Genomic DNA, 20,152 nt, shown 5'->3' with positions numbered 1-20,152 from the left:
GAAATAATAATAAGAGAGAAAAAGAGAAGAGGATACAAGGAGAGGATTAAGGAAAGGCGAGGGGAGGAAACAAGGAAAAAGCAAAGAAGAAGAAACAAGGAGAGAGAAGACAAGGAAAGGAGAAGAGAGGACATGAGAGGAGAGGAAGCAAGGAGAGGAGGAGAAGCTGCAGCCAAGTGGATTTTATGAATGAAAGTCAAAGTTGTAAACGTTTATTACACCAGAAAATGACTGTGTGTGTTGGAGTGACACACACACACACACACACACACACACACACACACACACACACACACACACACACACACTTTGGCTCTGTTCCCTGGACTGCTGAAGTTTCCGGAAAGCAGAGTAATCCCTGCTGTGCTCCAGTTGTTTCAACTTGTGCCTGTGCAGGTGTGTGTGTGTGTGTGTGTGTGTGTGTGTGTGTGTGTGTGTGTTTATGAGTTCATCTTCAGTCCAGTTGCTGAAGATGAACCTGAGGATGTTTTTATAGCAGCTGTTCTCACTCATCTGTCCTTTATAATGTGAACGTCACATCTGGCCTCCAGTTCACCAGGTGAGGAGGAGGGAGACAGACTCTAAATAAAAACAACTCCTCCTCTTTCTCATCATCATCATCATCATCATCATCTTCTCTCCTCTCTGATACGTTCATGTGTTTCAGCTCATTAGCTGCTGCTTTTATCCAGTTACATAAAAACACATTCAGCTCCTGAAAACGTCCAAAAATAACATGTGAAATACCAGCGGCTGTCCACATACTTTCTCTCTTCCTCCCTGCCTTTGTTTCAAGCTCTGTCCATTCCTGATTATTATCCGTCTGTTTATCTCTCCTTCTCTCCAAGTGTCACCGTTTAATTGGACGCCCCTCCCCCTCCTCCTCCTCCTCTTCGTCCGTCCCCATGGGAAAGTATGCAGACACATTTTGATTTGATTATGGCTCACAAGCCAAACTATGCTCCGTCACATTCCAGCTCCAACAAACAGACTATCTGAGGAGACGGCAGAGCAAGGCACTGAGCACGGCCGGGGTCGAGGGTTTGATTCCCTGCAGATATTCCCGAGTTTATTTTCCACTCTTCACTCAAGGGTTTAGCTCCACTTTGTTCAATCGATGATTCTCAGATGTGTCTGACTTAATGAACCAATCACATTCACTTCCTCCTCTGTCTCAATCCCTCTTCGCCCCATCACAGCAGCGGTGGTGCACAGACGCCCTCTGAAGGCCGTCACGTGTCACTACATCAAACTGCAGCACCATCAACTTTCTGCTTCCCTGTTTGTTCATTCAGGGTTGAAACACAACACCTCAATTTCTTCTTCTTCTTTACAATACATTCTGGTGATGTCACCACCAAGAATAAAAGAAAAGACACCACAACACAACACAGGATCAGCAGTACGCGCTGCAGTCGCACATGGAGCTCAGAGCAAAGTGTAGATTTAAGTGCCAAGCAGCAGGAAAGTGAAAGTGTGAATAACGAATCTCAGTGAAATGGAAAAGAAGGAAGTAGAAACGACTCTCCATCCACAAAGAAGAAGATGGGTACAGGAATAGTCACATTTCTACTGTAACTATGAAATTACAACCAGCAGCCGGTTAGCTTAGCTTAGCCCAAACATTTTAACCAGGTTGAGACTCTTAGCCTGGCAACAAAATCCACCCATCAGCTGTTACAGAGTCACTGTAGCGTCCAGTCTGTCCTGAAGACGTAGCAGCTCAGAGGACGTATTATAAACTCTTGTATTGTAAACACAATAATGGCTGAAGCTCTCGGCACAGCTGCTAAATAAACAGCTGCTAACGTTAGCATTATTTTGTTTTGCTACTATCACTCTTTCTTCTACTGAAGTTAGCATGCTAACCAGCTAGCTCTGGACCATCACTTTGATATGTTTGCTGCAGGTCAAACCTCTCTTACTTCCTGAGTTTCCACTTTTAAAAACAAACATATTTGTATGAAAAATTTAACTAAAATGACAAAAAAAAAGAACAAGTAAAAAAAAAAGAGAAAGCAGAGAGGACGTTTCCCCTCCCTGACTCACTGGAAAACAATGTGTGTGTGAAACTGGACACTAACACAACAGGAAGACACAGAGTCAGAGACAGGTCAACACACCATCAATGAAACAAAGAACTTTTCTTGTTTTTGTGTTTAGGTGAACAGAGAAGCAGGGGGGGGGGGGGGGGGCTCTCCCTCCCTCTGATCACAAATAAAAACAGAATCACAACAACGAGCGAGACTCTTCATATCTGTGTGAATCATCCTGCTGTGTCCCTGAATGACCTCAGTGTGTGTGTGTGTGTGTGAGAGAGACACCTGGGAGACATTTGGACACAAAGACAAACATCTGCTTCACACACACACACACACACACACACACACACACACACACACACACACACACAGGAAGGAGGTTCAGCCAATCAGGAGGAGGAGGAACATCAGGTGTAATAAACTAATGGAGGGGCTGGACAAAATAACAGGAACACCTGAACAGAGTGATGTCACTAAACTGTCCAACGCTTTAACGCTCCATCGAGTCCAAAGGTCTCTGTCCATGTGTTGTTTGATTATAGATCAGCTCTAGGTTCTATAGCTCAGTTCATTTAAACAGCTTCACCTGGTCAACCTGTGATTTAACAGGTGGCAAAGATCCATAAATACACCAGTGTGATGTCACAGGTGAACCGACCTTTTCATCGTTATTGGACCAACAGCTCCTCTCACCTGGACATAGATCTGTAGACTGCAACTGATCCAGTGATTGTTCTGTTTTATTTCCACTCCAGGTCTTTGTGTGTTTTTGCGTTGAGAGCTCGGAGGCTTCGTTACAGTTCTCAGGCCGAGTGTGAAGTCGCTTTTTATCTTCCTCTATCAGATTACAGCCTCTCTGGGAAGGTATCCCGAGCTGGCACGAGTGACTTTATTTTAATAATCAGATAAGTGGCTGTGAGGATCAACACGAGGATGTTTGTGTCCAACAGAGAAGTGGTTATCTTTGGACTCGCGGAGGGAGGACTGAGCTCGGGGTGTTTTGGCTCCTTTATCAGACGAAAGCGATCGGGAGTTCACAGATTCAGGTTCTGTGAAACTGTGTTTTTCTTCCAAGAAAGATTTTGTTTCTCATTTAAGCTGATTTTTAATAATAAACTAATCACCTCCTCCGTTTCTTTCTGCACACACTTCTTAACCCTTTTCCTCTCTTTCAATATTTCATTCCTCTTCTGTTTCCCAAATATTTTCCACAGAGTGTTGATGATAGTTTCTATCTGATCCCGATCGGCTCAGGTTCAGACGTGTGACGGCAGATCATCAAACAAAACTCCAACAGCAACACGTCTACGAATGAATTCAGAGCAGAGACGTGTTTCTAACCTCACTGATCCTCTTCTTTTTCTAACATGATACGAACCTTGATCAGGGTGTCTGCACAGTCTGGACACAACTGTTTGACGTCTCAGACGTTTCTATGTCCAAAGATGGATTCTTCTTCTGGGTTTAAATGCCGATCACGGCCTCCTCCAGAGTCTAAGTGAGAACGGGACCTTTCTGGTTTGAGGCCCCTTAGAACGAAGCTATGACGACTTGAACTACTCATCAGTTCGACCAAAGAACAATCTTCTTCTTTTCTCAGATTATGTTTCTGTTCTTCATCCAAATAATCATCCCACAACCCTTCAGATTTATCTGGGGACCCCTTTGGGGGGTTCTGACCCCTGGACTCAGAGTCTGAACGACTTACCATACAAATTAAAGAGTTTAAACTCTCTATACAATATAAAGACTGAACAAAAAGACGACCTGAGCTTAATGCCTCTGTTATAAGACAGACATTTAGACTCATAGACAGAGATCAACAGGACACCGGTACAGCTACATTTATACACTGATGAGTGGTGAAGCGCTTCACTGATGTCAACTTTGGTCTCTTTGTTTGGTTTGTCCTGATAAAGACTCGGGCAGGTCCCAGCTGGACAGCATGGCTCACTGTGAGGACACCTTGGTTAAGGGGGCAGTGGGTAGTGCTGTTGTCTCACAGTAAGAAGGTCCTGGGTTCTGGTCTATTCTTGAGGTCTTCACAGGAGGTCTCAGACCTGACCTTGGACCAGTCAGGCCAGGTCCAGATTTATCCAGTCAGATCAGGTGGGTGGGTCAGTCGGTGGGTTGGATGGTTGACAGTCAGACTTTATTTATAATTTTTTAGATATGTGAACCTAAATGAAATATTCAGTACTGTGTCAGTGTCAAAACAAATCTTGACACTTTATTAAATCCAGTTGTGTTCTCAGTAGTGCAGCAGCATCTGGGGGTTTAGACTCATAGCAGACCTTTATTGCCTTTATTGTTCAATAGGACAGTGAAGAGTCACAGGAAATGGGATGGAGAGAAGGGGAATGACATGCATCAAAGAGTCCGCCGGTTGGGAGTCAAACCAGGGCCTCACCTGCTCAGAGCATTTGCACCCACATGGTCTGCGTCTAACCACTCGGCTACCGGTTCGCCCCAAAACACGCTTTTAAAAAGTATTAATCGTCGTATTGTCCCAAAACATGGTGCAGGACCTGCAGCTCTAATTATCCTCGGGTCTTTTTCAGACAAGGTGTGGTTGTCCCTAGGCTCCGATCAGATCCGGTCTGTCTTCGGTTAAAAGTTATTTTATACTTGTCAGGTTCAGCTAAATTTTCCATGCGTCTGTTTCGGACCGGCTCCAAAAGTTTGGACCCATGAAAACGTCCAGTGTGCCAGACCACTGGCCCAGTGTGAGCTGGGCTTTAGCCCCTTCCTCAGGATAAGCGAGTGCAGATAATGGAAATAAAGGCTTGTAATGCATCTTCTCCCCTCGCTCTACCTGCCAGAAGAATCTTTCTGTTTGGTAAAAAAATGTGTTGAATGGTTTTCCCATCGTTTAGTTCTCATTTCCTTTTTTGTCAGCATCACGCTGTTCCTGTGTGTCCTCTGTCTTTAACTAGCAGCTTTACTTTCACTTGCTATTTTGTAAAAAAAAAAAAAAAAGAAAAGTACAACTTCAGAGACACAACGTGAAGAGCTGTTGACCAACAGCTTCAGACGTTCTTCTGACAGCCTCAGGTTCTACGTGCAGCTCAGTTCAAGTTTCAGGTCATTTGTTCCAACAAACGTCCTCCACCTCCGTCTCTCCGTCACGTCGTCTGTCACTACATGTTTTCAGATTTACTCTGAGGTTCTCATATTTTTTAGCGTACCTGGATTTTATCAAACCCGCCTCTCACACTTTCCCAGATGTCCCAGAGCTGCTTTCCACTGACCGCTGAGGTTTTCCAACTGATTATTTCCTTACATTACCCGGCCTCAGCTCCATCACATCCTCCTCCCACTCTGATTACTGTCAACAAAAAAAACCCACATTTCTTTTCCCACAGTCATCGAGAGGTCACGGTAAAATATTGGACATCTGACCCCCCTCACTCCTGTGGCCTTGTTGTAATCTCAGTGGTTTAGGACTTGAAGCGTCTAATAAATGCTCTTCACCATCGTCATGGATCAGATAATGACCAGACACGTTCTCAGCCCATTAACATGGACGATGAAGTCAGCAAGTCTCTGACAAAAAGTCAAAGTTGCTTAAGGACAAATATTTCCCTCAGAAGGATATTAACTGAAGTTATTACTCTGGAGCCCTGTAGGGGTCAGAGGAGAGTGCTTCATATATCTAAACCACACACTTAATTTGTCCCGGACGTAAACGATCACGTCCTCCAGAATAATTCAGGGAATTTGGGGGTTTTAAATGACGTGAAGAGGAGTTTTCATTCTGCAGCTACACTTGATGGGCAAGCTGAGGAAGGCCATGGGGTATGCACAAAAGCCATGGAAAAAAGGCTAGTTTTAAGTGACATGTTTAGACATAAGGAATAAATTAAAGCTCCTCCAGTGTAAAGGTCTGTGTCCATGTGTAGTGTGATTATAGATCAGCTCTAGCTTCTATATTAATACTGTGAAAGTATCAAAGCCTCAGTCCACAGAGAAATGCACACAGCCTGTATTCAGGAACTGAGCCTTAAAACCAGCCGTCAGGACTTCTGGAACTTTGTGATGTCACAACAAAGCAGTCACCAAGCCCCGCCCACCTGGACCCACCATCCAAACCTTGCAGGATTTGGTTTCTCTGAGTGTTTAACTGAAATCTGCTTTATTTTTATTGGACCACTCAGAAAACAGTCAGCCAATCAGAAGAGAGGCTCAGAGGTTGCTTTCACCAGCCCGGGTTCTCCTTGTACACCTGCCCACGGTTCTTCAGATTCTCAGCAGGTAGGTTGTTCCAGCGTCTTGGATGCTGAGATCAGGACTCTGTGGGGGCCAGACCCTCTGTTGCAGGGCTCCTTGTTCTCCTGGTCTCTGAAGTCTGAGTCCGGGATGCTGGAGTTCAAACACAGTATGATGAAGGAGCTCTTTGGTGGGAACACAACAATTCTAAAGCAAAGAAAGATTCGAGACGCTCTTCTGATGAAAAGTTACTGATCCTCCGTCCTACATGGAGGCACCGGGGTAACTGAAGTCCATCCTGTGATGAGCCGCAGCAGACTGGCTGTACTGGTCTGCTCCCAGTTTGAACATGTGGACGCGCATGAGGCAGGCGCTCTGTCCGCTCTCCCTGGATAAGTAAAGTTTTAACGAGCAGCTGTTGCTCCATTTCCCTCCGCTCCTGTAACGAGCCGCTGTTGGCCGGCGGCCTGTAATCACAGCGCGAACTCTGACCTCTGACCGGGTCACTCTGAATAATCAGACAGGAGAGTCGAGCAGCGACGTGCGAACACACCCTGAACTCTGGACGGCGTCACAGTGATTAATTAACCTGCTTCACGTCAAAGTGTCGTCCTCAGAGGAAGAAACTGAGTCAGTGAGGGACAGACTGATGGACAGAGGAGGAGAAGAAAGAAGAGAGGAGAGAGAGAGGAAAGGAGGAAAAGAGAATAAATGAATGAAAGAACTACAGAAACTACAAACAAGATTCCTTTGAGAAAATCCCTATTTGAAATGACAGCAGTGGGAAAGAACAAAAGCTAAATGTAAAGAATTAGTTTTTTTGATTGTTATTTCTTCTCATTAACTGGCATCAAATCACAAAATGATTTAGAGGAAACTTCCTGAGAAAGAAACAGAAATCAGTTTCTAAGAGAGAAAATATTTGGAAACTAAGGAAAATAAAATAAACCAGAACGTTTTCAAGGAAGTTCAGGTCCTCCAGGTGTCCCCCCCCCCAACCTGATTCCAAACTTAAACAGCCGTCATGATGGATGATAAATGCATCGGAGCAGGAGAACACAACATGTGTTCAGAGAGCAGCGAAGTGACAAATCACTCAATTAATCAACTCATATTTCAGCCATGACTGTGCTCGCTCTCTGCCTCTCAGCTGAAGTCACGTCTGTTTACACTGAGGCTCATTAAAACGACACACACGCTCATACGTGCGTGCAGGCGAGCAGCGAGGCGCCCGTGGGAGAGTTGAAGGTGGGGGCATGGAGGCAGAGACGTGAGTCAAAGATACTGCGCGGGGTGAAAGGGACAGGTGCGTGCAGGTGTTCTAAAAACAACAGCTCACGGAGGAGACGGAGGCACTTTACAACCTCCTGATCCTCACTCCCTCTCAGAGTCACGACTCAGTCAGGTCTGAGCACACACACACGACACACACATTTCTAAAGTCAGTGTTACTCACACTAACTGAGGACATCATTATATCTCCTGTGCATCACAAATAAACCTCCACAAAGCTGCTCAGAGTTCGTGCAGAGAGACGCTCCTTCTACCTGCAGAACCTCATCCAGTATCACAGTGATCCAGTGAGAGTTGTCTTCACATCATGATACACTGACAACAGGAGCTGCTAACAGCTAATTCAGCTGCTGCTAATGGAGACAATTTGACTACATGTAAACAAATGCAGGTTTAAACAACTCTGCTAATAGACACTGATAAAGTAAAACTGCACTTGAAAACAATCAGTAACTAGAATCACCTCCTCGTGGTCGTATCCCTCCGCCACTCACACTAGTTTCAGGTTACATCCTGTTTATCCACAGTCGGAGAAAAAAAAACATTTGTGTGAAATTTAGTGATAACTGCTGTGAAGCTTGAGTCACGGCTACAAGGTGTTTCGTGAGGTCCCTGAGTCCAAATGGACATTTGTGCCTAATTTGAAGGGATTCCCTCGAGGAGTTCTGGAGATATCACATTCACAAATCATGTTCTGTGAGGTCATCGTGACCTTTGACCTCTATCCACCAAAATCTAATCAGTTCATTCTTGAGTCCAGGTGAATGTTTGTGACAAATTTGAAGAAGTTCCATCAAGGTGTTCCTGAAATATCATGGACCCAAAAACAAAATGGCTGCTGCTCTGACTGTCGCCGACGCGGAGGAATAAAGATGTGAAGTCCCTTTAGTGAATGTATTGAAAACAAAGAGAGTGTGTGGTATGGTCCTGTACTGCTGACTGAGTCTCACACCGAGCTGGAAGCTGAAGTGGAGGCTTGAACAGAGCCGACGTTCCCGGAGAAGGTAACTGAGGTACAAGTGTCTTCGGGAATAACCTGCGTCAACGGACGGCAATTACAGTGAAGAGGGAACAGGTCGTACAGCCCCGAGCGTCGGGCCCACATCCCCGAAAAAGACAGATGACGGGAAGAACTCAGCGCCATCACTCAGTCCATAGAGAACAAGAGCACGGGCTGAGATCATTTAGTCGCTCTTTCCCTTTCAGGCTCACGATGTGCTGACAGATGAACAGGCTCCACATTATAGAGGAGTTGTTTTTAGAGACAGACGAGAGGCTCTGAGATCACCCACAGGTAATCTGAACACCTGACTTTTCCTCCTGCATCAGGGACTTTACCTCTCAGAGCTGATCTGTCCTCCTAAAGAAAAAAGTTGAATTTCACTCAGACAGCCTTGACGTTGGCGAACTGACCGTTTACAGGAAATGATTACAGGATTCAGATCAGACCGAGCGCCTGTAAAGTCAGAGTCTGTAGTTTGAAATGTGACTTCAGCTTCTGTCATCAGTGTAACTGTGATTCAAACAGACGCTGATTATTGCATGATCCTCAATGACCAGGCTTCATCCAGCGCCGAAGTCAGCTTCATGAGCCTCAATTAAATTAATAATAATAATCATAATGAGGGTAAATCTAACGAGGCTTAAAAAGTATGTTACAGTTAACTGCCCCTTTGAAAGCTACACTGGAATTTGAACACAAACGTTTAAAGCATGACAGTAGGCACATTTCAATATTTCCTTGTTTATGTGAAATCGTCCGATATGACCTATAATAACCTCTCTGATAGACTCTTTTCATTTTTCTCACAGATGTGTTCCTGACGTTCAGGAAGTCTGTTTGTTCTCTTCAGCCTCGTTTGTGGAAACTAAATATTCAACGTTTGTGCTTCGCTGAGCTAAAATCACTCAACAGTAAAACTGAAACACAGTTTGTGACGGACTCGTTCGATTTGTTGAAATAAAATATAGACACAATGATGTGAAGAACTTCCCAAAGTCCCCTCCGCCTCTTAATTTCTATCTCGCTACGACCATCGCTGGGATAAAATAAAAGACTCTTTCCAAGACACACACAGAGAAAGACAGGAGGGTCTTCATAGACCGTTAGAAAGAGGAATAAATCTGTCGTGTGCCAGATGATAGGAGCTATTAGCCGCAGGAGACGGCAGCGAGCTGGAGCAGCTCCTCCTCTAAATTGAGTTTCAAGAGTCTTCACGGACGGAGAAAAAGACGAATGTGCTCGGGCCATCACTCTCTCAGTGGACGCAGAGAGGCAGTAATCACCAGAGGCAACAAAACCGCTGGAATTACAGGGATTCAAGAGCTCTCATAAAAAACCGAGAGACAAACCAGGAGGGATTCCAGCCAAGTAAGAGGAACCATCACCGACACTGAGGAGGAGCTGGAGCTGTGGCCACGATGTGGAGCTCAGGGTGGAGGAAGTGAGGCAGAAAATATAACACAGAGTCACAAACATGTCCCACAAGAAGTAATTCATTCCTTTGAATTACTGACTTCATCACCTTCAATCAGCAGCTCCGGAGTCTAATTTAGGACCAAACACCAGGAAACACCACTCTCATATTTCCTAGGAATTCTTGATCTGCTCCTGTTTAGTGGGAAAATACCAGAGGGAGCCGAGGAATTTTACTGTGTTCATGTGTGTGTTTGTGTACCCGAGATTACTGTCACATGACCTGACACGCACCCAGAGGCCTTTTACCAAACTTCATCAATGCAACTGCTGTAGATACAGTGCTGCCAAAACATGCTGTTATTGCCATGGAGCAGCTTTTCAGAGGCAGGTTTCTAATGTGTAGCTCACCGTCCAACTGTGCTGTAAGACACTGGTCTGAATAAGAATAAAGGCAGCTAATCTACACTAAATAATGACGGCAGTTCAACAGGAAGTAATGTAGAAAAATCAAACAAACGACTCAGAAAAATGTCACAAGATGGGTTTTAACTGCCCACAGTAACAATGTTAACCACTCAGATGAAGTAAAACGGGTTTGTTAAGACAGTATGATGAAAAAGAGTTAAATCATTCAGTATGGTTGAGATTAGGGAAGTTCCTAATGATGAATTTCCCCGTCGATTAAACAGAAATTTAAATTTAGACCAGTCGACTTGCATATTGTCAAAATGTTATCTGTCCCACTTTACATCTTGCATGTGGACATTAGCGTGTGGAGAGGGTTGGCTGGCGACTGCATAAGAGCTGAGACTTAACAGTTAACCAGTGTTGTACATCATTAAAATATTTATAATTAGTTTAATCAAATAACAAATCTGGTGCCGACTAGCAACAATCATGAGGTCTAATCATTTAGTCGACTAGTCACGCACATCCCTAACCGGGGTTCTGCTTTTTCCACCTTAGATATATTGAGTGAATGTACAACATTATATAATGAGAAGAAACACCAGTCCAGATTCATTACCACAGTTGTGTGTTCAAACTTTTTTAAAGAAATCCCGGGGAACCGAGCGATGAATTTATTCATGTGATAACTTCATGTGATTTGTCTCCTCCACATGCTCTTGACAGACCACTTGAATTTAATATAATTAAATTTTTATCCTGGGAAATGTGGACATGCTTCATCTGTCATCTCTGACGTGCCTTGAATGTATCTGACAGGATGCCAGAGCGCCTCACTGTAAAAGCTTTGACTGATGCTGCACATGTCGACCAGGTCACAAACACACATGAGGGAGAGGGACGGCACACTCTGACCAACTTCAGAGACGATTTAAGGCAGAAGTCGGCAACCTTCTCCAAGCAAATATCATTCCTTGTGTCCAGATAAAAGCCGAGACAGATCGCAGTCTTTTAATCTTTTTCTGAAGGCAGTCGGATTCTGTGCCGAGAGCAAAAATCAGTAATTTGAGGGAAACATTCCTCCTGCCTGACATCCAAGCTAATTGTATTCCAAAAAGACCATTCAAAACCTCAGTTACAAAGATATATAACACCATCAAATACAACAAAAGAATTGCAGGGAATGTGGAGCCAAGTATAATCCAGCCAGGTCTGAAGAGGGTTTGTCAAATGCTCGTCCCAATCAACCACAAGTCGCCTTTGTGTGAGGAGTCTTCATTTTGAACAAACATCCAACTCCCTTAAATATACACTTTAGTAAATGTAAATTAAGTTACTGAGTGGAGTTAATGCTTAAATTCTTCCATGTTTGAATCCCACTATACTTCCTAAGCAGCGGTCATTTTGTTTTGGTCATCATCTGTGATTTCTATCCCAAGTGATGGATGTCCCACCCAGGAGCAGACTGATAACATCCTTCAAAAGTCAGCTCCAGTTTATTTGTGGAGCAGGATGTTGTGACTGATTCAAAGAAAAGGCCCACAGCGTTTACCTACATGTGTGTTTTACCCGTCACTTTTCGTTCTGTTTTGATTCTCCTTCTTGGGTCCATTACCAAAAAATGCTGCCTGTCGTCCAAACTACATCCACAGCAGAGTTATGAGAGGCTCTCCCCGCTGACTCAGCACTCCCTCTGATAACACAGCGATTCATAGTTTGACGGATGAAGACAATTCATCTGGTGGAGAAATGTGTTTCGGAACAGAGGAAGACGCTGGGTTGGAGTCGTCCAAACCACCTCAACCCCCCCGAGAGGAAACACGAAGCTTTGCTGACGTCATTTTAGTCCAAACCCCTCAAACTACAGACGATCACCGCCTGTGCACTGAGTGGCTGTCGGGCTATCGGGGAGTTGACTGGCATCAGCTGCTCCATTCATAATTCACCATGAATGGCTTATTCATCAGCTGCTCAGCTGCCAAGTATCAACCAATCATATTCATACTGAGGTACAGCACTGCCATAATAACCTGCAACTGCTTAACAATTTTTTTGAGGGGGCATTTTATCCCTGTACCTGTTTCCGCAGTTGTTTTGAGACTGCATCGCTGAAACACCAGGGGGCACTGCAGAGAGGGATTAATTAGACCCTGAACAGTAGATATGACAAGACATGAACGGGAAGGATTAGGTTTTTGGTGCCTGTAGTGGGCGCTATTTCAGGAGACACAGCTATGGGTTGTATCAGGAGGTTGAAAAAGAAAAAAGACCTATATGGTTGTTCAGGTCGGGGTAACCGTTTGCTTTATGTGGTCAATTCCTGGATGGTTCCTTTACCGAATGTCTGCTAATGAGAGAACTACTTGCTATGATTGCAAACACTGACCTGAGCACAACAGACAGTAAGAAGTGACAGAGATGGTGTTTCTCAAATTCAACTAAAAAGCAATCAGAGGTTTTTACTGCACCACAGGTTCTTAGGCGTCTCAGGACGGTCAGAGAGGTGACCAATCAAGTGCTGCCAAGAAAGCAAAGGATGATTGGCTGTTCAAACATCCCATCCATCTATAGACACAACTACACAAGTAAAATACTGACTCTAAAATCAAGAGTATCAGGTCAATAAATGCACTATAACAACCAGAGGTCAAAGTGATCTGCTTTACTGTAAATACAATAACACCACAATCATTTTCTTGTGAATGTCTATTTTCCTCTGATGGTGGAAACTTCATTTTGGAGTTAAAGTTGCTCCTCAATCCTCCCCACACCTCCACATCCATCCATCCAGCCCACCACTCACACAGACCAGAAATATATTTCCCTGGAGCTGCGTTTAGCTGTCAGCTCGTGGCTTGTCTGGGTTATCTGGGAACAGACGGGGTGAGGGCTACGTGACCTGGAGGAAGCCTCAAGTCTGTCAACATGACTTTAAATCCAAGTTATCCTGAACGAACCCCCGACATTATTCAATATCTGTTGAGAAAGAATCCAGCTTGTCAAAGAGTCAGAAAAGTGTCCTCCTTTAAGATTTGTGATCATCCATCACATCCTGGTGTCTTGTCCTGCTCCTGTGGGTGGAGAAGCTTCTTTGTTATTGTTCCTCTGTGATGGATTTCTCCCCGTGTGATTGTTGAACAGCAGTTTCAAAATGGTGGCTGTAGAAAGAAACCCTCATAACTCGGTCTTGTCATTATGTAACATGACATGATCCCGCATGGCATGACTTAATGTGGGGGGGGGTATGGAATCACCTGATTTTGTTTTGTTTTTTTAGTAATAGTCTTGCAACAAGCGCCTCAATCCTGTCTGCCGGATCTCATGGCGGGGTCATGGATGTGATGCGTGACAGGAAGGAAACTATTCGAAACTATGAAATTATAAATCAGAAGTGGATTTTAACAAAAATCAGGACAATTCATGTCCCAGGAAAGAAAATAAATTTTCTGGGACAGTTGCTCAAAATAAGAGAACAATCCTGGGAAAGCCCGGGCGTGATGCAGCCCAACCAGTTATCGCCATGTATACATTCAGCCAGTTATTGACATGGTGAGTTTATGGATGTAAAAATCTCCAAAAAGAAGAACCAGGCACCAAACAATTAAACAGAATGCCTCACATTCACTCATCCATCCACTGTGCAGATAAATTGTTCCTCTGAATGTCTTTGAATGTGGATCTCTGGGGAAAACTCGATCATATCAGGTAGAGCAGGCCGTCAGGACTTTAAAAGACTACTCCCTAATAGTTGAGTCTTTCCATAATTCGATCCATCCCTCCATCCATTTCTCAGAGTCAGAAATACTGTCACGCTTGATAAATATGGACAAAATCAGACATTAAAGTGCTGCATTTTATCTTTCCCTCACCTCTGCGTGTATGGCTGACATCTTGGAGACTAGTGTGGATGTCTAGTGGGGATACTGAAGGTTTGATCCCAGTGACCTCAGAGGAAGTTTTCTGTCTGTCCTCACACCTTCAGTCTTTCAATCCAGTCCGTACAGAGGGAGCGTTTCCCAAGAATGTGACTGGAGACTTGCTTTGCTTTCCAGTAGACAGAGTGTGCGGTCCTCATGACCTGGGAGTGGGAGTTCGCTGGAAAAGTGACGTCTTCAGCAGCATCATTTTTATGGCATTTCTTCTTTATTTGACAATTTCCAGACAGTAATAAAGGTACTTTGTATAACTTGTGTCCAAACAAAGATACAAAGTGCTTTTAAGATGACAGAAAGACTGTCTTTCAAAAAGGAATCAAGGAAAGGAATCGTGAAATAAACTGAGGTTGTAGCTCAGTGTGCAACTCTCAAACTGAGGCACTAAGATTCCCAGAGTTAGAGGTTGAAATCCTTAGGAAAAGATCTTAACATGCCAGTGCCCTAGAGCAAGAGACTTACCAGGGTTACAGGTTCAATTCCCAAGAAAGTGCAGCTAACACTTCCTGCATTACAGGCTCACTTCACTGGAGCAAGCCACTTGAAGATTTGAGGTTTAATTTTCTAAGAGCAAGGCACTGATACTGCGATAGTTAGGGGTTAAATTCCCTTGAGCAAGGCAGTGATGTGAGCACAAGCAGATAGCACTGCAGGGTTGGAGGTTCAACTCCTCGAGTTCCTGTTTAGCCAGCTAAGAGCAAAAGTAAGGTGCAAATATTGCAAAGGTAGGGTTTTCTGCTGAAGCAAATGGATGGAGCAAGGCAGTACCAATGCCAGGGTTAAGGGTTCAATTCCCAGCTTCCCTGTGTAGTTCAGAGCACTGTACAGGGTTGTAGGTTAAATTCTTTGATTCCCTGTTTAGCCAAGTACAGTGCAAGGCACTAGTGCGGTCAGAAGTGGGTGGTTTGAGCCTCAAGACTGGCTGATTTATTTGATCTTACATGTAAGGTATCCACTTCAGAGGCTGTTTAGGTTTCAGCTGGGATAAATCAAGTGCACCTCCAGTAGTCAGGATATTAAAGCCATATTTAGCTGGATATTTTCTGCAGGACCTGGCTACTGCCCAGACGGCATGACAGATACATGGACGGAGGGTTTGTAGTCGTAAAAACAAGGTCGGTTACTGCTGAACTCCTGAGAGAGAGACAGAGCGAGCAACGAGAGGGCAGAGGGACAGGAAACAGTAAAAAGGTAAAAATGACTGTGAGAACTTCAAGATGTGAAAATGTGAGTGTGAAAAAGACAAAAAACAATGACAAAGCTGAACAGAAGAACAACGAAAAGGTGGTGTAGTTGAAAACATGAAGCCACAGAAAGAAGACATGACAGAGAAAGATACAGCATGGAGAGAAAGTAAGAAAAGACAAATACAGATGTAGAGAGGGATTTATTTTAGGCATCCAAGGCTTCAGAAAATCCATTCACTTTCTGCCTAGAAGCTGGATCTTATGCAAACACTTTCACATTTGTTTAAACCTCTTTCTTTCCTCTGTCAGGTTTGTCTGTGTTCGGATTCTCTTCGAACTGCACAAACTGATTATAAGAAATAATTAGTTTCAAATTCATGAATTCCACCTGCTGAAGGGAAGGCGGACGTTTGTAAGATTAGATTGTTGGTGTAATTAACGCGCTGATATTTCAGTATGAAACTGCAAGTTTCAGCACGACCGATTGTAATCATGACCACAAAGGTCCCACAACCTCAACCCAAACCATGATCTGTCCCGAACCCCAACCAATCTAACCCTAACCCTAACCCTCGTTATCAAGCATCAACCTCTGGGACTGAAACATGAAGCAACACTGAAGAACAACAAACTGCAGTTCATCTAATGACCACTAGAGTCTGGCTCCATTTTATTAAGGACTGAAGTTATGGAGAATTGGGGCCCTTTATGGATTAGCTGGAAGTTAGGGGCGGAGTCAGACACTGCCAAGATGGCGACAGTGGGGCAGCTCACTCTGAGCTTCAGACACCTGAGGGTGATGTTACAGAGGCCACATCCGCCTTTATTTACAGTCTGTGGGTGTTATGAAGGATTTCCAACACCTCATCACTCTGTGTCATCACTAACAGGTGTGGTGTTGCACAATGGCATTTTTCATAACCATTAAATGTGACACATTGTGGGTCTGTTTGCAGAAAGTTCACTGTCTGAAGTTTTGAGGACGCTATGCAGTTGGATGGATCAAAGAACACAGTGGATAGTAAATATAGAGCAACTACATAGTGACTAGAGATTCTGGCCACAGACCAGAGGAACATTAAAGAACTCATTGAAAGAATTTAAAGGAAAATACTGTAGGAACCAGTAGCTGCTCTAAGATGAAGAAAAACAAAATGGCAGACACTGACAGAGAGAGAGAGAGACAGAGAGAGAGACCCTGAGCCAACAGTGAAGAGAGAGACAGAGAGACAGAGAGAGAGAGAGATAGAGAGAGAGAGAGAGAGAGGCAGAGAGAGAGAGAGAGGGTGGGAGGAGTGTTTGGCATTTTTCCAAATGACTTCCAGATTTCGGTTTTGGAGTGGTGACTTCCTACCGTCCTGATTAGCAACAGCTTCTCTGCAGAGCTGCTGTGTGGAAGCTCCATATCTCACACACACACACACACACACACACACACACACACACTAAAGGCACATACCGCTGGTTTTACATGTTTTAGTCCATTAACTGCAAAACTGAGAAAGTTTTACTTTCTGCTGATCAGTTTTGTGATTCATTCTCCTCCAGGCAGCCAAATCATTTCCTCCAGTTCACTTCTATACAACTTTATTTAACACTTAATCATGTGGTAATAATGAAGTCGCTGGCAGGGGCCATTTTCAAAGGGTTTCCTTGATGGTGCCTTCAATGACAGCTTAGAAGTTGCAGTCAGCTGCTGGAGAAAGTTGAGGAGATTTACTGTTGGACAATCGGTTCCAGAACAAAGATTATTATGAGGATGATGAATTCAATCTTTTTTAATTATGATTACTTTTAAATAATGTAAATGCACCAATATGCCTCAGCTGAAAACTGCATCTCCAGGTGAAATAAATGGAAAAACAATGGCTGCCTTGAAGGGAGAAACCCCATTTATAATGAACAGGGGGATGAATAGTTTCTAATGTTGGATTTAGTGAAGATGAAAGTTTAAAGACCTGTTAGTAGGAGATATTCACAGAAGCCTGGTCTCAAAGAGACGGCAGGAATTTTAAACTTTAAATAAAGTCATGAAAAATTAGCCCAATGTTTTCAGTTAACTTCAACATGATCTGCTGTCTGTGAAGCTGCAGGTCTGATGTGGTTCCTTGTGTTTACTGCCTGTGACTGGAGGCTAATGGACGCACAACCAGCAAAACAGCCAGGCGGCTATCGTTTCCCAGCATGCCCGGTGTAAACAGAATGCTGTGAAACTCAATCTGCTGCATCTGAACCTCAGCCGCACGGATTAACGCTCACAGAGGAATTTTTCCTGTTTATTGCAGCCATCATGTGGGAAACATTCACTGCCAGAGAGATGCAAGCAAGTCTGGAAACAGAGAAGATACAGTGAGGAGCTTCCGTCAGCGAGGTGATTCTACAACGCTGAGCTCAGAAGTCCGAACAGCGTTTCATTTCTACAACTTTAACGTCACAAAACAACAACTATGATGAAATGTTTTATATTCATTATACTAGAACCCCCTTGTCACCGGCCCAGCTTTCCCCCTGTGGGGAACCTGTGTGTGTGACATGGTGATTGAGGTGTGATGGGAAGTAGATGTGTGCCGCGAGTGAGACGGCACGGAGAAGCTACATGCTACAGGTGGTCAGCAAAACAGTGTGTAGGTCAGGACAGTGGCATAAAAGTGTTGAAACGCCGCCACAAGGGAATAAAGTATTTTATCCACTGCAACGTCTCACCATTCTTCAGCAGAGTGATCCGGACTGAGAGCTACATAACCCGACTCCGGCTCGTACCGGATCGACCCAGGTGTCACCGACGTAATAAAAACTAAAGGATGAATTAAAAGACGTCAAAGAAACAGACGAACTAACGACTGTTTTCACACGAACTGACTCAGAAACCTGCGGAATCACAAACTCCAGCTGCTCATTAGTAAAACCGTTTCCTCCTTCTGTTGCTCAGAAGCTGATCAATCCGTTTGATCTGCTCCCAATAAAAAGCTTCTTCCTTTCAGTAACGATCCGTCTCTGAAAAAGCGTCTGTGACATTTATTTTTTTATTCATTTTTTTGGGGGGATTTTCTCAAAATTGAGCTTTTTGGTGAAACACTGAAGCGTTTTACCTCCAAACTGTTTCTGAAATGAAACAATGTGAAGGTCAAAGGTGACGAGTTTAAGGATTCACAAGCAGAACGAGTCGGAAAAACTGGTTTGATCCTTAATAATGAATTTTATTTTATGATCTGAAAAGTAACAGATGTGTGGAAACATCTGTATCATCAGTCAGCGCTCACAGGTGTGTGTGTGATCAAACTTGGTTGAAAACAGGTTAGTGTGGTGCAGCAGGTTTAGAGAGGCAGATGGGCTGATCTGACACACACACACACACACACACTGAGTCATAGCTTTTATATGGCAGGTGGTGATGGGAGCTGCTGTCCTCAAGACACCCAAACACCAAACACACATTCATATAAAACTTCTTCAAAGCCACAGAGATGCAGAACACTGAGGGAGAGCAGAGGATCATCTTCATTATTGATTAATCAACAACAACTGATCATCTTCATTACCAATTCATTTGCTTTGCGCTGTGGCAAACACGTGCACGGCCAATAGAAACGAGGCATCCGGCCAGGCATGGAAAGTAGACCTTAAACCCGTCGCTATGGAAACGGAGGCTGCTCTCTGTAACCGAGGTCACCACCAGCCTCCTCCTCGCTGCGCCCATTCCTTCCTTAGCATTGTGGTGACGTGTCCCACTAGGAGTGTGGAAAACTCCAGACGTGTCTACACATTCAGTCAGATACAAGGACACAATCTGATCCCTGATCAGTTCAACCACTGGACGATCAGGCTGATGGAGCGTGTGTGTCGACGTTGTCCTTCTTCTGGTGTTTTTGTCAGTTATCAAAAAGCTTCAGGTGCTTTACCTCCTCCCTCTGGACTGGAGCAGGGTCGACCCTGAGACGTGTGACTGAGTGTCAACGAAGGCGTCTTAAATCTCATCTGCATTTTATCTGGATACAAGACGCTCGACGAGTCTAAACTAAAGCTGAAGTCTGTGAACAAATGAGACAGAGTGGGAGGAGGCGGAGCTGAGGAGCAGCCTGCAGGATGAGGGGGAGGGGCTGACTGATTCTGACCTCTGATTGGATTAATATATATATATATATATATATAAAATCAACATGTTTGTTTTTATTTTAGAGAGAAAACAGAGAGAAGAAGAAGAAGACAGAAAAAAGAAAGAGGCTCGTTATGTGATTTATTTCATTTGTTTCATTTACACACACACACACACACACACACACACACACACACACACACACACACACACACCATCCTTTAACCACAGCTGTGTCTGAAGACGCAGCAGAAATGACCTGTAGAACTCTGGTCTGTTTCACGATGCATTCAGGTGATCTTCATATGCTCGGAAAGCCCTAAACTGATCATGTGACCAGCGCTGAGACGGTAAATCCATCTCACAAAGGGGACCAACGAAGACGCCCGGAGAACGACGTGAATAACAAGTTACAACAACAGAGACAGTCGATGGCAAATGGCACCGCTCACACTTTGTGTTGTTAGGCTGGACTTATACACAGCTGTGTGTGTGTGTGTGTGTGTGTGTGTGTGTGTGTGTGTGTGTGTGTGTGTGTGTGTGTGTGTGTGTGTGTGTGTGTGTGTCTT

General features: G+C 44.1%; 2 protein-coding genes across 3 annotated transcripts in view; both read right to left on the bottom strand.

The window, feature by feature from the left end:
- Nucleotides 1-20,152, bottom strand: part of LOC111237425 — a 395,546-nt gene that overhangs the window by 202,230 nt on the left and 173,164 nt on the right. The gene's annotated exons all lie outside the window — the stretch shown is intronic.
- The window catches only part of sugct (succinyl-CoA:glutarate-CoA transferase), a 58,573-nt gene that overhangs the window by 18,854 nt on the left and 19,567 nt on the right, over nt 1-20,152 (bottom strand). The gene's annotated exons all lie outside the window — the stretch shown is intronic.

This window comes from Seriola dumerili, unplaced genomic scaffold (genome assembly GCF_002260705.1).
Source record: "Seriola dumerili isolate Sdu_G_001 unplaced genomic scaffold, Sdu_1.0 BDQW01000859.1, whole genome shotgun sequence".
Taxonomy (NCBI): domain Eukaryota; kingdom Metazoa; phylum Chordata; class Actinopteri; order Carangiformes; family Carangidae; genus Seriola; species Seriola dumerili.
The sequence above is the reverse complement of the archived record's forward strand: the minus strand, read 5'-3'. Positions and strand labels throughout refer to the sequence as shown.